The sequence below is a fragment of the Danio rerio genome, chromosome 16 (assembly GCF_052040795.2).
Source record: "Danio rerio strain M-AB ecotype USA chromosome 16, GRCz13ab, whole genome shotgun sequence".
NCBI classification, from domain to species: Eukaryota; Metazoa; Chordata; class Actinopteri; order Cypriniformes; family Danionidae; genus Danio; species Danio rerio.
The window spans coordinates 56493449-56505582 of NC_141036.1; the positions used below are offsets into that span (position 1 = coordinate 56493449).

General features: G+C 38.3%; 2 protein-coding genes across 4 annotated transcripts in view; one reads left to right on the forward strand and one right to left on the reverse strand.

Moving 5' to 3' along the window:
- The window catches only part of lim2.5 (lens intrinsic membrane protein 2.5), a 425704-nt gene extending 420206 nt beyond the window's left edge, over positions 1 to 5498 (reverse strand). For both annotated transcript variants that reach the window (XM_087285702.1, XM_087285704.2), the window contains exon 1: positions 5090 to 5498. The gene's annotated coding sequence lies outside the window, so the exon portion shown is untranslated. The remainder of the gene's footprint in view (positions 1 to 5089) is intronic.
- The window catches only part of iglon5 (IgLON family member 5), a 390249-nt gene that overhangs the window by 142182 nt on the left and 235933 nt on the right, over positions 1 to 12134 (forward strand).

A 12134-nucleotide genomic window follows, 5' to 3' on the forward strand; every position in this document is an offset into this window, starting at 1 on the left:
TAGATAGATAGATAGATAGATAGATAGATAGATAGATAGATAGATAGATAGATAGATAGATAGATAGATAGATGATAGATGGATAGATGGATGGATAGACAGATAGACAGACAGATAGACAGACACATAGACAGATAGATAGATAGATAGATAGATAGATAGATAGATAGATAGATAGATAGATAGATAGATAGATAGATAGATAGATAGATAGATAGATAGATAGATAGATAGATAGATAGATAGATAGATAGATAGATAGATAGATAGATAGATAGATAGATAGATAGACAGACAGACAGACAGACACAGATAGATAGATAGATAGATAGATAGATAGATAGATAGATAGATAGATAGATAGATAGATAGATAGATAGATAGATAGATAGATGGATGGATGGATAGATAGATAGATAGATAGATAGATAGATAGATAGATAGATAGATAGATAGATAGATAGATAGATAGATAGATAGATAGATAGATAGATAGATAGATAGATAGATAGATAGATAGATAGATAGATAGATAGATAGATGATGGATGGATGGATGGATGGATGGGTGGATGGATTTATGGATGGATAGATAGATAGTGGTGGGGAATGACATCAATTGTAGCAATAATGACAGTCAAAGCCTAATCTAATCCAATCCAACCCCATTAATAGGGGGCACTTACTTTTTCACAGCACTTATTTGTTAAAGTTTTAGCATATTATATGCTGTGAGTGCTGAATATGGTCTATCCAAACATCACGTTTCAGCACAAAAGCATGAAAAGCAATTGTAGACCGATGAGAAGATGGACATCAAGGTAGTTGCTTTGGGAAAATTCTCTGAACTTTGACACTGCCGGGAAGATCAGTGCGCTAATCTAAAATTCTTTTGTACCTGCTGCTTAATTGAGTTCGGTTAATAATGCATGTGCGATTCCAAGAACCTGTCCGCAAGCATTTGCTGAAACATGTTCAATCGCTCAAAAGCTTCTTGGACTGGCCTTGTCTGAAAGGTTGTGCATGGCTTATCTGCAGTCCAGGGAGAGCAGCGGGGGGAAGAAAAGCAGTGAAGGAAATGCCAAAAACTGTGAGAGGAACCTGTAAAATGAGAGTGTCATAGTTGCCCTTGAGCAAGGTCCACAGCTCGCTCCGCTCAGGCGGGACTAAACCGCTAATATGCACTGTATGAAAAATGTAAGTGGCGTAAATCGTATTAGATTAGGCGACCCGCTGAGTGAATAAATGACAGAATAAAACAATGGCTGTGGATGGATGAGGGCAGTAGGGGGACACGCGTAGCTCGCGGCTGAAATAGGCCTCCAGCTGTTCGGATGATCCTCCTGGAGCTGCGCCATGACCAGGTGCACGCATTTCACGCTTGTTACCAACTTTACCTGTGTGAAAACAAAGCTGAATTAACAGCAAGGGCCTCGTATTAGCCTAATGTCCTTTTTATTTGGCCAGCGGTTTACCTGAGGGCCACACAAAACCGCAGCACTGCGGCTCGCACTTCTGTTCCTGCAGGTGCTGCAAGCCTGGCCTATATATACAGTGGGGGAAATAAATATTGAACACCTCACCATTTTTCTCAGAAAACATATTTCTAAATGTGCGGTTGACTTGAAATTGTCACCAGATGTTGATGACAACAAAAGAAGTTTATATATGCAAAGAAACCAATGTTAATTAGTTTACAAATGAAGTCACGTGTAATAAGATGAAATGATGCAGGGAAAAGTATTAAACAAATGAAGAAAGGAAAGTGTAGAAAGGAAGTGAAAGCCCAGACAGCGGCTGAAATCTCTCAGTAGTTTTTCAGCAATGAATTTTAGCAGCTTCAGTCCAACATCAACAGGAGGATGAAGATGAAACCTGGGTGGACATTTCGGCAAGACAATGATCCAAAACACAGCCAAGGAAATCGATTCATTCTCCAACATAGGCTTATTCTGAAAATGTACCCCTATATACATTTCTGGAGAGCGCCAAATACATCACAGGAGATGTGTTTTGTTTTTTTTGTTGCAGCTTTTGTGTTCGCGAATCCACCAGAGGCCGCTGTGTACGCTTTTTCAGATGTCAAATTTGTCTTGCGAGTGCCATTTGTGCATGATGTTCTCATGTTAATCCACCAGAGGCCGCTTTCGACTGGCTGTCAAATGACTGACCGATCGACTGACCGTTCTTCGCCGCACTTGAACCGTGTCATCGTGGTCAACTCCTCTCTGTGTCTCAAGTCTGCCAACATATGCTGCAAGCCACTGGACAAATTGGTAACAGCAGGAAAGTCATCCATACGGAGTTTAAGCTAAGCGTGAAAAGGAACGGCGTCTCCGTAGCATTCGTTTTAAAGACAAAATGGAGTCATACGTTCTTCTGGCTATATAATTTGCGATCTTCAAAAATGTTTATAGAGCTACGGTTTCAGAATGAATGTTAAGATATGAACAAAAGCAAGTGATGCAACAAAGTTTGATTTAAAAAAAAATCTTGAATGATTATTAAAATCTTTATAATCATAAAAATAATACAATTAATTTACAAAATTAATTAGTGTAAAAACTTTTGATTATATTAAAGATATGACGTGGTTCTGAAAATTCCTAGCTCTATGTTTATCCGCTTGATTTTATGTTTGGTTTCCTTTGACCACCCCCTGTCGTTTTAACGAACATCACAAAGGCGAACGCATCATGTATAAAAGCTTTGTCTGTTTCGTGAGGTGCGCGCACAGTCAGCGGAGATGCGAGATGCGGCGCCAGGCAAAAGTATAAATCAGCTTTCAGTCTCACAATTTTTTTTTCCTTTTCTGAATGCCTTAATTACACCATCATCATGTTTTTATTTATCATTTCAGCAAATATGATTGTAAAAACAATTATTAATTGTACTCTCTGAGTAGTTTACCAAACCATGGCGCTACTGAGAAACCTGGAAATGTGAATAGGGTCCATATCCCTTTATTTGGCAAGCGGTTTACCTGAGGGCCATGCAAAACCCCAGCACTGCGGATCACACTTCTGTTCCTGCAGGTGCTGCAAGCCTGGCCTATATAGTATATATCACACAATGACATGCCATCTAACAGTGTGTTATACCCGCAGTGTCCCGCTGAGATTCATGAGCCACAACACATGCTCATCTGTAAAAGACCAGCAGAATGTAACTGGTTTAGTGTGTGTTGCTGAGAACCTTGTATTCCTTACGTTGTCAGGACCGAATGTCCCCACAAATATATCAATAACTCTACTTTTGAACATCTTTTGGTCCTTATAAGGAAAACAGCACAACAAATCACACAGATTTAAGTCTTTTGAAAGTGTTGAAATGCAGATTGTTTCACGTGGGGGTTGTGTTAGTCCATTTAAAGCCTAGCTTTTCAGTTTAAAGTGCTAAAAGTTATAGTTTTGTATGAGGATTATCTGGTTGGACAACACGTGTACGTGTATTGAACAGTGTTTGAACACAGAGCTTATTACAGCTTTTTTCAATTGTTTACACACATTTTCTGTAAGCAGATCTCATATTGTCAGAACTCTACACACAAATCTACGTTCAAAACAGTGTGATTTCTTCTCAAAATGGTATTTTGTTTTCAAATGACACACACAAGCCATCACATGAATAGACATTTATAAGAACAGTTGAACACCCCTAGTAGCAAAGAATTCTGGCCCAGATTTGGCAAAAAGCTGGCACAGCAGGCATTCATCCGGCACTGGCATACAGCATGTGGGCCAAACATGGCCCAGATTTGGCAGAGGTGGCACCGTTTTTAAGGCGGCACACAAGATTTGGGCCAGATGAAAAACGTAGTATTTGGCCCAGATTTAAAAATTTGATAAGTGGGCCATGTGAGTTTGGCCAGTCTTGACCCACATTTAAAATACACTAAAATCATTTTTGAGTAAAGAAAAAAAATTCTACCAATCAGGTCACTTTGAGAAAAAGCGTGCCCATAGTGTGCCTAAAGCGCATCACTCCATGGGTTTATCAATTTCATTGCAATCGTGACACACCAACCTATCTGGCCCAGTTCAGGCCCAGTTATGAGTTATTAACTTGGCTGAGACTTGGCCCAGATATGGTCTGTGTTTGGCTTTTGTCTGGAAGCCAGATTTGGTCCAGTCATGTACCGTAATTCACTGCGGCATGTGGGCCAAGCAAAACCTGATTGTGTGGGCCAGAGCTGGGCCAGAGAAATTTTGCTATGTGGGACTGATGTGCTGAATGTAAAACAGTCTGACCATTCATCATAATGACTTACTGTCTTTTTTGTTCAGTGTTACACTTACTACAGACAGACAGTACATAGGCCTACAGAAGTGCACTGTAAAATATTTCAGAATATTGTTTTATACAAAACACACAAATACCAAATACATTTTACTGTATTTTCCCCACAAAAACTGTGTACACAGTGTTCGTCCCAACCAACACAAAGTTGCAGATAACGTGGTCTACATGTACCATCAACAGAAGTATTTACAGAACACAGTTACAGAAAAAAGAATAAAAATGACAGCTATACTGCATCCTCTTTTCTGTTTTGGTCTGGCCAAGCAGCGGGGGAAATGTCACCTCGCATGGTGAATCCATCCATGAAAACCATCAACTGCTATAGCTTGGAGATGGGGTATACGTGTGTGTGGATTTCGGTCATACACTTTACATCTCCAGGCAGAAAAAAAACATCCTCAATAGGTTTGAAGAATGGATAATATGGAGGGAGATAAACCACTAAAAATTGTGGGTGGGAAGTGAACCAGTGATGATCCAGATGAGCTCTGATTTCTAAATTGAAATTCTGTGAGACAAGTGTTTACTCATGTGATGAGTTAGTATGTAAAGTAAGGCAACTGACTTTACAATTGTGAATGACAGTGTGTTCCTTGTGAAAACAAAAGATTTTCTGCATGAAAATTGTGTAAAATGCAGAGAATTGTGTGTAGTGTTTTCAAAAAAGTGTGTTGTAAACCTGCAATTTGAGTGTAAAGCAGGAATTGTGCTTGTAGTTTAGCAGAATTGGTTTAGGGGGTTGGTGCATCAGTCACATGTTGTAGAAATTGTGTCTGTAGTACAAGTACAGTTTTTCTTGTTTGCTTTGATGCAGCCGTCAACTGAAACTCCACATTTTCAAAACAGTTAACACACAGGCCTAAACAGCGGCACTCATGGTCAAAATGAAACATTATGCTTGCAAAATGCACATACCATGTCAAAACATTAAAAATATGCAACAAAAGCTAGTTTTACCTTCAAACAACACAACTTGCAAACAAGTATATGAGCTCTTTCAATTAATCATTAGACAATGGACAACAAAAAACAAAATACAGATCTCAATGTGAATTCTATTTGGGCTGTCAAATTGGCCTTTTTGCAAAGAATTGGATCAAGAATAAGAAATGCTTTGATTAAACTTATATTGAATTCATGACATTTTTCAAACTGTGGCTGAAAACTAAAATACCGTAAAAAAAATAAAAAATAAAAATAAAATTTAAAAAAGAAAAAAGTAGCAGAAAGAAGCAGAAAAAATAAAAAAACTAATAAAATATTGTAAATATTAGAGAAAACACATGTAAACCAATATACAGTCAAATATATTGGGAGTATAGGAAATAGCCACTATTGACCTCCTCCATCCATGCTGGCACAGAACAACACAGACCTTCTACCATTTTAATGTTTGCAGACTGATTGCTAAGTGAAGATTTGTGTAAAGTAGTGTCAAACCGGTGCTTCATTGAATTCACGCTGATCTTGGTGGTTTCTAATGGTTAGGAATGGATGGTTTCAGTTTGGTTACCATAACTAAAACAATGAAGTTTGGACTGCTTGAATGACATCCGTGTTAACTGTTTTGAAAAATTGTGGGGAAAATGTGTCAACCCAATGAGAAAGGGTTTACACATTTGCAATACCGGTCTTCTGCTCTGCTGGGATAGTGATAATAAAAATGAAGTGGAACTTAGTTTCTTTAACCAGGTCAAAGCAAACAAGAAAAACTGTAATTGTGTGTAAACAACCAAGAAAAACTGTAAAAGTCTTTTTTTTTTTTTTCAAAAAATAATCAAAATTATTCAAACACCACACTCAATTTGCAGAATCCCTAGATTGTTTACAAAATGACACACTTCAGTCTAGGGCTGCACAATTCTGGCTAAAATGTGAATCACAATTTTTTTTTTTTTGTTTAAAATTGGTCATAGGCAATCGGGGGCTTTGTTATGACAAGCAAGTAACCTCACAATCCTTATCTGTGTCTAAGGTGTCGAAATGTGTGTAGAGTTTTACAAATCACTGTGTGTAATGTTTTGCTAAAAGAGTGAAGCAGACATCGTGTGTGATGTTGTGCAAATCTGTGGAGGTTTTTTGCTCCTTGAAGTAGAATTGTGCAAATTGTGTGGACATTTTTATTTTAGAGTGTAAACAATCGTAAAAAACTGTATATGCAATCTTCGAAAAGCCTATGGGATTTTATCAAGGGAACCCGTTTTAGCTAGCAGCCGATTAGCCTACAAGGTGATGTCATAGTTCCTCCGCTCTATTTATGATTGTGTTATGTTTATGTGTGTGCGTATGTGCATGCATGAATTATTATATCATTATGCCTAATAATATTGTGTGTGTGTGTGTGTGTCCATGCTTACGTGTGTATGTGTATGTGTATCTTCATGTGTATGTGTGTGCGCATGCATTATTATACCTTATATTTATTATTGTTAGCCACAGCCATATCACCCTGCATTCCAAGACCGGTTACTCACTGAAGCTAAGCAGGGCTGAGCCTGGTCAGTACCTGGATGGGAGACCACTAGGGAACACTGGGTTGCTGTTGGAAGTGGTATTAGTGAGGCCAGCAGGAGGCGCTGAACCTGTGGTCTGTGTGAGTCCTAATGCCCCAGTAAAAGTGAAGGGGACACTATACTGTCAGTGGGCACCGTCTTTCGGATGAGACGTTAAACCGAGGTCCTGACTCTCTGTGGTCATTAAAAATCCCATGGCACTTCTCGTGAAAGAGCAGGGGTGTAACCCCGGTGTCCTGGCCAAAGTCCCTCTATCGGCACTTACGATCATGGCCTCCCAATCATCCCCTTCCACCGAATTGGCTCTGTCACTGTCTCTCCACTCCACCAATAGCTGGTGTGTGGTGAGCGCACTGGTGCCGTTGTCCTGTGGCTGCCGCCGCATCATCCAAGTGGATGCTGCACACTGGTGATGGTGTGGAGAGACCCCCCTCAAGATTGTAAAGCGCTTTGGGTGTATGGCCATACACAAGAAATGCGCTATATAAATAAATACACATACACATTGTGTTATGTGGGTCTGAACTGTATGTGTGTGTGTGCGCGCTTATGTGTGTGCATTCAGGACTTCAATATCTCAAAAACATGCAGATAAAACCTTATCATTCCTTAGTGCCAACATATGTCTGTGTATACTTATATTTTTTTAGAAACAGAAATTGGGAAAGAAATATATGGAGGCTAATAATTCAGAAAGGCTAATAATTCTGCCTCCAACTGTACAGTAGGGTTTTGTTTGGGAATGTTCTGGAATAGTGCTGGAGTTAAAGCGGGTGCTGGCGCTGGTGCTTCTGTTCACCTTGAAGCTCTTGAAGTTCGCAAAAATTCACGTTAGACCCCCTGATGAGAGCCTCGGGCTGTTCGTGAACAACTCAAGCATGCCTGCTAATATATTATTCAGGAGTCTTATGAAATTAGTATTTTGGCAAACAGGATCTGAAACTGAGAAGCAGCTCTTGTGGTTAGGGTGTCTGAAAAATAAGACTTTTATGATGCATGTTTGCGTTTTGTCGATAAAGCACCGCGCTAAAATACTCTGACAGTGCTGTTATTGCATCTACAAGGACACAGCAAGATGAATTATGTTGTGCTTTTTGAGTTCGGAGTCTGTTAGAGAGTAAAACAACAAATAGACAACACTAAAAGGTGGATTCATAAACAAGTTAGAGAGTCAAGTAAGTCACTGATCAGTCTGGACTGATGAATCATCAGTGAATCAGTCTAATGTGCCACTGTGAATCAGTCAGAGTGATTCTTGAGTGATTCATCAGATCACAAGCCACTGCTTTTATGAAGTGTGAGTTTGAAGCTTTTGGCTGATTGTTCATACTGTATAACTAACAGACAGTCACTAAAGCTGCTGTGTGTGCATGATAGCATGAATACTATAATAAAGCGCTTAAAAAAATTTCAATTAAAATAATTATATATAATATATATGTATTTATTTATATACAGTTGAGGTTAAAATTATTAGCATCCCTCTCATTTTTTTCTCTCCTTTTTTAAATATTTCCCAAATGATGTTTTATATGTGAAGTGGTATGCTGACAACGGAGTGCCACAAGAATGGTCAGGCAAGCAATGGTCAGATGTACACAGGAAATCCAAAGTCGTAGTCATAAAACAGACAGATGGTCAAAAGGCAGGCAGCAAGCAACCTAAACAAAACAAAGCCAGGGGCAAAAACAAGACAAGGAAAACCCTGTCGTAATGTCCACAAAAGCAGTACAACAAGACTCAGCATCGATGTGTGTGTGTGTGTACATGTTTTTGTGACATATCAGGACACAAATCTGTATAATGACATGGGTATGACAGAAATATTACAGAAAGGAGGTGAAATTTGAGGGCATTGGTGACGTCCTCATTTAGTAAAAGGCTTAAAAATCACACAGGATGAGTTTTTTCTGTACACTGTCTCCTCTGATGGTTGGGTTTATGGGTAGGTTGGGGTGAGAGCAATACAATATACAGTTTTAACAGTAAAAAATTTATGGAAACCTATGTAATGTAGCCACTTTTCTCAAAAACAAACGTGTATGTGTGTGTGTGTGTGTGTGTGTGTGTGTGTGTGTGTGTGTGTGTGTGTGTGTGTGTGTGTGTGTGTGTGTGTGTGTGCGCGTGCGCGTGCGCACTGTTTACCTAGTACTGTAATCAGTCCATGAGCAGCTTCAGCTGTGAGTGTTTGCTATCTGACAGAATAAGGAACCGGTGTGTGTGCACTGCATGACTGGAGCTTGTAGTCCATATAAACAAAAACATTGTAGTTCTGTGCGATCTGTGTATATATATATACTTCCATCAAAAATGACAGTTTTTATCAGGCTCCTGTGCGTAGGTTCAGTAATTTCAAGTTTATGGCAAAGAATACACTCTTTTAAAGGTCTTTAAAATGAAATAACTCAACATAAACACAAGAGTCGGACAAAAATCCTCATTTTCAATGGAAATTTCAGACAGCACTTTGACACATATTTTACTTTGATGCACTTTATATATATATATATATATATATATATATATATATATATATATATATATATATATATATATATATATATATATAACATAGATTTAAAATGATATAAATATAACACATAATATTAAAAGTCCATAGTAATACATGTTATAAAAATCCCGAAAATGAAAGAGCTAATACCTTTGTGTGAATTTCAATTGAATTACATTTCTTGACATTTACATGCTCCTGTTTGCCGCCTCATGTCAGATCCAGGACTGAAATTATCATTTAAAAGGCATCTGAGTTCAATTCAGCGCGGCACACAACCCTGTAATCCACACCTCCTGTCTGCTCTCCCCTCATTTTCTCCGACTTTTCCCATTTCTTGCTCCAAACAGCCGGCCGTTGCTTTGCATCTTGTCCTTATAGCTGTCCATTTGAAGCACTTCGCATGTCCTCCCATCACACTCCATCTTTAGCCTTCTCAAATTCTCTTTCATCCTCTTTCTGTCCATTTTCTGTTCCTCCTCTCGGTCTGAACAGCAGGAGGAGTGCGGCGGATTAAAGCTCAAGTTCATCCAGGTTTTTTCTGCTGCTCCAGAAACAGAGCCGTCTAAAGCTGCAGGATTTACCTCAGATGTTTCATCAGATATACGCTGAAGTCATTCTGGAAACTGTGTCATGATTTACTCAAACACACCTTATTTAAAGCCCTATTGACCTTCAGGATATTCTTTCTGCTGTCGAACATTAAAGGTTTCTAATAATCTCCATAGCTCCGTTTACTGTAAAGCAAAGCCACTTTTACTGTCAAGACTCAAAATGCTTGAGTTTATATCTTAAAAGCACAACAGTATGCTTTTATTTCATGTAAAAAAGGGAACATTTACATGCGCTGGATGCCTTTGTTATTTATTAATCTGTGTGAAATGCTTGGCTTATACCAATTCAAGGGGGGCATTTACTTTTTCACAAAACATTTTTGTTATTTAATTCTCAAAATTCTCGAGTTCATATCATAAAGGCTCAACTGTAATTTTTTATTTCATATAAAAAAAGCAGATAGAAATTTTCTTAGATGTCTGTTTTTGTTTTTTGTTTTATATGGTGGAAATGCTTGTTATACCAATTTCTGGGGGGCATTTACTTTTTCAAAAAACATTTTTGTTCGAGTTTTTGCATATTAAGTGCTGTCAGTTTTTAATATAGTCAGGAATTACTCTAATAAGGTGAAATGCCGGTCTATAACCCCTTCATCGGGGGCGTTTACTTTTTCACAAAACATTTTCGTTATGCAATCCTCAAAAAGCTTGAGTTAATATCCTAAAAGCATAACTGTACGCTTTTATTTCATAAAAAAAAAAAGTGCTTTAACATTTCCTGGATGCCTTTGTTATTTATTAATATGGTTGAAATGCTTGGCCTATAGCAATTTATGGGGGGCATTTACTTTTTCACAAAATGTTGTTGTTCGAGTTCTTACATATTATGTGCTGTCAGTGCTTAATATGGTCAGGAATTACTTAAATATGATAAAACGCCAGTCTATAACTCATTTATGGGGGGCATTTACTTTTTCACAAAACATTTTCATCATGCACTCCTCAAAATGCTTGATCTTAAAGGCTCAACTGTAAACTTTTATTTAATAAAAAAAGCAGATAGAACTTTTCCTAGATGTCTATGAAATTGTTTTAATATGGTTGAAATGCTTGTATTATACCAATTTATGGGGGGCATTTACTTTTTCACACAACATTTTTGTTCGAGTTCTTACATATTAAGTGCTGTCAGTTTTTAATATAGTCAGGAATTACTCAAATAAGGTGAAATGCCAGTCTGTTACCCCTTTATGGGGGACATTTACGTTTTTTACAAAGCATTTTCGTTATGCAATCCTCAAAATGCTTAAATTAATATGCTCAAAGCATAACTGTAGACTTTATTTAATGTAAAAAAGTGGACTGAACGTTGGATACCTATAGTTTTCTTACTATTATGGGTGGAATGCTATAATTTTAAATGCATTCATGTTTGTTCACATTTTGAGTGAACAAACGCTTTAAATGAGTCTGAAGTCTGTAGTTATACGTTTTTGAGATTTTTAATGATTTTTCACTTCTTAAAGAGCCCATATTATGGGTTTTTGAAAATTCCCCTCCATGTAGTGTGTAACACAGCTCTAAGTGAAGTAAAGTATCCAGCTAAGGCTTAAATCTGTAAGAATACAGTGTTTAAAACGGTTGATTCATCTATAAAAGAGTCGACTCATAGTGCTTCAAACGAGTCACCTTGATACCGATTCATTAGGTGTTTCGCCATGACGTACGAACGAAACCAAGTTATTCACGTGCACGCGCAAACCCGGGAGATTTCAAACCTGAGGCCCCGCCCTCTGACGCAGAAACCCAGACACACACACACCCACACCCACAAACACACACACACACAAACATGCCGGTCGACTGAAGTCACACTGCAGATGGATATATTGAGTCTCTACCCAAAGATGAAACCTCAGCATTATAGCCAAGCAGTTGGAAACTACTGGAAACTTCTGGAAACTACATGCTACAAAGAATACTTCATCAGCGTTTGTTAAAGGAAGGATCAGTAAAGAGTAACTTAATGCTGGACGTCAGGATGGATTTTTCTTCCTCCATTTCTCAAGTGTAAGTACGTGCGCTTAAAGTTGCCTCGTTGACTCTAGCTTGTAAATGTATTTAGTTGTGATTTGTTACTTGTAACCGCGTGTACTGTATCAGGTTAACTGGCTATATTCTCTTATCGCGTGCAAAGTCACGTTAAAAACGCGACGCGTGCTGCTTTGTTAACGGAGCTCCGTGGACGGGGAGT